Source organism: Schistocerca gregaria, unplaced genomic scaffold (assembly GCF_023897955.1).
Source record: "Schistocerca gregaria isolate iqSchGreg1 unplaced genomic scaffold, iqSchGreg1.2 ptg001053l, whole genome shotgun sequence".
NCBI classification, from domain to species: domain Eukaryota; kingdom Metazoa; phylum Arthropoda; class Insecta; order Orthoptera; family Acrididae; genus Schistocerca; species Schistocerca gregaria.
Genome location: NW_026062399.1, coordinates 7,501 through 12,500, shown reverse-complemented (window position 1 = coordinate 12,500; position 5,000 = coordinate 7,501). Strand labels below are relative to the sequence as shown.

Genomic DNA, 5,000 nt, shown 5'->3' with positions numbered 1-5,000 from the left:
GTTGTCCCTTAACCTAACTCAATTTGTCCCTTAACCTAACTCAATTTGTCCCTTAACCTAACTCAATTTGTCCCTTAACCTAACTCAATTTGTCCCTTAACCTAACTCAATTTGTCCCTTAACCTAACTCAATTTGTCCCTTAACCTAACTCAATTTGTCCCTTAACCTAACTCAATTTGTCCCTTAACCTAACTCAAGTTGTCCCTTAACCTAACTCAAGTTGTCCCTTAACCTAACTCAAGTTGTCCCTTAACCTAACTCAAGTTGTCCCTTAACCTAACTCAAGTTGTCCCTTAACCTAACTCAAGTTGTCCCTTAACCTAACTCAAGTTGTCCCTTAACCTAACTCAAGTTGTCCCTTAACCTAACTCAAGTTGTCCCTTAACCTAACTCAAGTTGTCCCTTAACCTAACTCAAGTTGTCCCTTAACCTAACTCAAGTTGTCCCTTAACCTAACTCAAGTTGTCCCTTAACCTAACTCAAGTTGTCCCTTAACCTAACTCAAGTTGTCCCTTAACCTAACTCAATTTGTCCCTTAACCTAACCCACGTTGTCCCTTAACCTAACTCAAGTTGTCCCTTAACCTAACTCAATTTGTCCCTTAACCTAACTCAATTTGTCCCTTAACCTAACTCAATTTGTCCCTTAACCTAACTCAATTTGTCCCTTAACCTAACTCAAGTTGTCCCTTAACCTAACTCAAGTTGTCCCTTAACCTAACTCAAGTTGTCCCTTAACCTAACTCAAGTTGTCCCTTAACCTAACTCAAGTTGTCCCTTAACCTAACTCAAGTTGTCCCTTAACCTAACTCAAGTTGTCCCTTAACCTAACTCAAGTTGTCCCTTAACCTAACTCAAGTTGTCCCTTAACCTAACTCAAGTTGTCCCTTAACCTAACTCAAGTTGTCCCTTAACCTAACTCAATTTGTCCCTTAACCTAACTCAAGTTGTCCCTTAACCTAACTCAAGTTGTCCCTTAACCTAACTCAATTTGTCCCTTAACCTAACTCAATTTGTCCCTTAACCTAACTCAAGTTGTCCCTTAACCTAACTCAAGTTGTCCCTTAACCTAACTCAAGTTGTCCCTTAACCTAACTCAAGTTGTCCCTTAACCTAACTCAAGTTGTCCCTTAACCTAACTCAAGTTGTCCCTTAACCTAACTCAAGTTGTCCCTTAACCTAACTCAAGTTGTCCCTTAACCTAACTCAAGTTGTCCCTTAACCTAACTCAAGTTGTCCCTTAACCTAACTCAAGTTGTCCCTTAACCTAACTCAAGTTGTCCCTTAACCTAACTCAAGTTGTCCCTTAACCTAACTCAAGTTGTCCCTTAACCTAACTCAAGTTGTCCCTTAACCTAACTCAAGTTGTCCCTTAACCTAACTCAAGTTGTCCCTTAACCTAACTCAATTTGTCCCTTAACCTAACTCAATTTGTCCCTTAACCTAACTCAATTTGTCCCTTAACCTAACTCAAGTTGTCCCTTAACCTAACTCAATTTGTCCCTTAACCTAACTCAATTTGTCCCTTAACCTAACTCAATTTGTCCCTTAACCTAACTCAATTTGTCCCTTAACCTAACTCAATTTGTCCCTTAACCTAACTCAAGTTGTCCCTTAACCTAACTCAATTTGTCCCTTAACCTAACTCAAGTTGTCCCTTAACCTAACTCAAGTTGTCCCTTAACCTAACTCAAGTTGTCCCTTAACCTAACTCAAGTTGTCCCTTAACCTAACTCAAGTTGTCCCTTAACCTAACTCAAGTTGTCCCTTAACCTAACTCAAGTTGTCCCTTAACCTAACCCACGTTGTCCCTTAACCTAACCCACGTTGTCCCTTAACCTAACCCACGTTGTCCCTTAACCTAACCCACGTTGTCCCTTAACCTAACCCACGTTGTCCCTTAACCTAACCCACGTTGTCCCTTAACCTAACCCACGTTGTCCCTTAACCTAACCGACGTTGTCCCTTAACCTAACCGACGTTGTCCCTTAACCTAACCGACGTTGTCCCTTAACCTAACCGACGTTGTCCCTTAACCTAACCGACGTTGTCCCTTAACCTAACCCACGTTGTCCCTTAACCTAACCCACGTTGTCCCTTAACCTAACCCACGTTGTCCCTTAACCTAACCCACGTTGTCCCTTAACCTAACCCACGTTGTCCCTTAACCTAACCCACGTTGTCCCTTAACCTAACCCACGTTGTCCCTTAACCTAACCCACGTTGTCCCTTAACCTAACCCACGTTGTCCCTTAACCTAACCCACGTTGTCCCTTAACCTAACCCACGTTGTCCCTTAACCTAACCCACGTTGTCCCTTAACCTAACCCACGTTGTCCCTTAACCTAACCCACGTTGTCCCTTAACCTAACCCACGTTGTCCCTTAACCTAACCCACGTTGTCCCTTAACCTAACCCACGTTGTCCCTTAACCTAACCCACGTTGTCCCTTAACCTAACCCACGTTGTCCCTTAACCTAACCCACGTTGTCCCTTAACCTAACCCACGTTGTCCCTTAACCTAACCCACGTTGTCCCTTAACCTAACCCACGTTGTCCCTTTGCCTAACATAGTTCACTGCTCGGAATCTCTGGTGTCGTTGTTATCCTCATGTAGATGTCTTGCGAGTGTTGCTTACTTTCCACATATTCCTGCTATCCACTGTCAATTGTACTGCAATAGGACTATATCGCCGACCCCCCCCCTCCCCCCCCTCTGTCCCCCTCTGTCCCCCTCTTTGTGTCTCTGTCCTCTCAAGCTGGTCGGTCTGGCGTTTGAGTGTTAAATGAGCCTCGCAGCTGTTCAGTTGCATTCAGATGTCGACGCCCTCAGTGTACGTCGTGGTATGGTCTGTGTCCATTGTCCGCTGATGTCGTACGCGTAACCCACACGCTGTACCGATCATCGGTCGTTACGTACAGAGTGAAGTAGTGTGATACGTGTGACCGTACGCTGGCTGTGCCCAACGGTGTCGAATCTCAATTTCCATATGTTGTGCTTGATGCTACTTGTCTCGTCTCCCAATAACAGCTAGGTTGCACTGTGGTACGCCGTAGAGGCGTGTGGGAGGAACGTACGAACGCATTGTATGTCACCCTGGGTCGCTGGGGGTGGTGGTGCGGTGAGTCAGGTCAGGTCAGGTCAGCGTGAGCCGTCTGATGTAGTGACGCGTGTATTCCGACTTTGTCGTATTGCCTCACACAAAGTGCTACCCTGGTGGACCGCGTTCCATATCTGGGACATGCCGCAGATGCCGGTTGACAGTGGATCGCGGAAGGTACATCGCATACGTGCGCGGGCCACCTTCCACGTGTTCTCTTCTGCACATGTCGCAGTGTGTATGTGGTCTGATGTAGCGTGTCGTGACACATGACATCCTGGCATGCAAGAATTGTTGAATTCGCAAATGTAGGTGGACATCTACGTTTACTGCCCAAGATACGCAAATGAACTGGAAATCCGTTGTTGAGCGGTTGTTCACGCTGGAGGTGAATCTGTGATGGCGACGATCGGTACAGCTATTAACCGGTTGTTTCAGCGGTACCCGCCACATCCACACGCGTGACTAGGCCCATGTGGGTATGAAGCGATACGCGGCGGTGGCTTGGTGGGACTGTTCCCGGCCGGTGAAGGGGGGCCGCCCGGCGTGTTGGCCGCGCGCTGCGTGGGCGCACGCGCAACAGGCGGCTGGTGGGGGGCGCCGAGTGGCAGGAGCGCCAGCCGACGGGCCCGGCAGGCGGCGCAGCTACGCTGCGGCGCACCCTGCACGCGGCGCCTGGCGGCCAAAGTTGGTTCAGCCGAGCCCGGTGCGAAGCGCGGTGGACATCTGCAGTGTGCTGGTCTGATTGAGGACTGTGTGCGTTGAGGATGCGCCGCCGCCTGGCACTCGGCGCCGCGACGCCGTCTGCTGCTCGGTCGCCCCAGCGGTTCTCGCAGGTGGTTTGTATCGCAGTTGTGCGGACGTGTTGGCGCGTGCGCTGTGCTGGGAGAGTTCGCTTCTGCACCCAAGTGGGGCTTTGCCCTTGTGTGGCGCTGGCGTTGGAGCTGCCGGTCACCATAGGTGGCGCGTGTTGTCTCCCGCCGGCAATGCCACGACAGCACGCTCCCGGGCCTCTGTCGGCAGCGGCAAGCTCAGTTGGGAGCAAGGGTGTTCGCACTAAAACCGTCTACTCGCCTAACTCCGGGCGATTGCGCCTCTCTCGAAACCGACCAAGTACCTAGGACGGCGCTGCGCGCCGCCGGGACCTGAGAGGGTTTCGAGGTGTATCGTGCAGGGGAGCTCGGCCTCCTCCTGTTTGCAGAATAATTGAGCGGACGCTTGCGTGTTCGCGCGGGCCCCCGGGACACACTCCCGGGCGGCCGGCTGCTCAGCTCTAGTTGACGCAGCTCCCTGGTTGATCCTGCCAGTAGTCATATGCTTGTCTCAAAGATTAAGCCATGCATGTCTCAGTACAAGCCGCATTAAGGTGAAACCGCGAATGGCTCATTAAATCAGTTATGGTTCCTTAGATCGTACCCACGTTACTTGGATAACTGTGGTAATTCTAGAGCTAATACATGCAAACAGAGTCCCGACCAGAGATGGAAGGGACGCTTTTATTAGATCAAAACCAATCGGATTGGCTTGTCTGGTCCGTTTGCCTTGGTGACTCTGAATAACTTTGGGCTGATCGCACGGTCCTCGTACCGGCGACGCATCTTTCAAATGTCTGCCTTATCAACTGTCGATGGTAGGTTCTGCGCCTACCATGGTTGTAACGGGTAACGGGGAATCAGGGTTCGATTCCGGAGAGGGAGCCTGAGAAACGGCTACCACATCCAAGGAAGGCAGCAGGCGCGCAAATTACCCACTCCCGGCACGGGGAGGTAGTGACGAAAAATAACGATACGGGACTCATCCGAGGCCCCGTAATCGGAATGAGTACACTTTAAATCCTTTAACGAGTATCTATTGGAGGGCAAGTCTGGTGCCAGCAGCCGCGGTAATTCCAGCTCCAAT

General features: G+C 49.9%; 1 non-coding gene across 1 annotated transcript in view; it reads left to right on the top strand.

Moving 5' to 3' along the window:
- Positions 1-4,388: 4,388 nt before the first annotated feature.
- The window catches only part of LOC126327520 (small subunit ribosomal RNA), a 1,893-nt gene continuing 1,281 nt past the window's right edge, over positions 4,389-5,000 (top strand). The window contains exon 1 of the ribosomal RNA XR_007561329.1: positions 4,389-5,000. This exon is cut by the window's right edge and continues 1,281 nt beyond it. This is a non-coding gene — a ribosomal RNA (small subunit ribosomal RNA).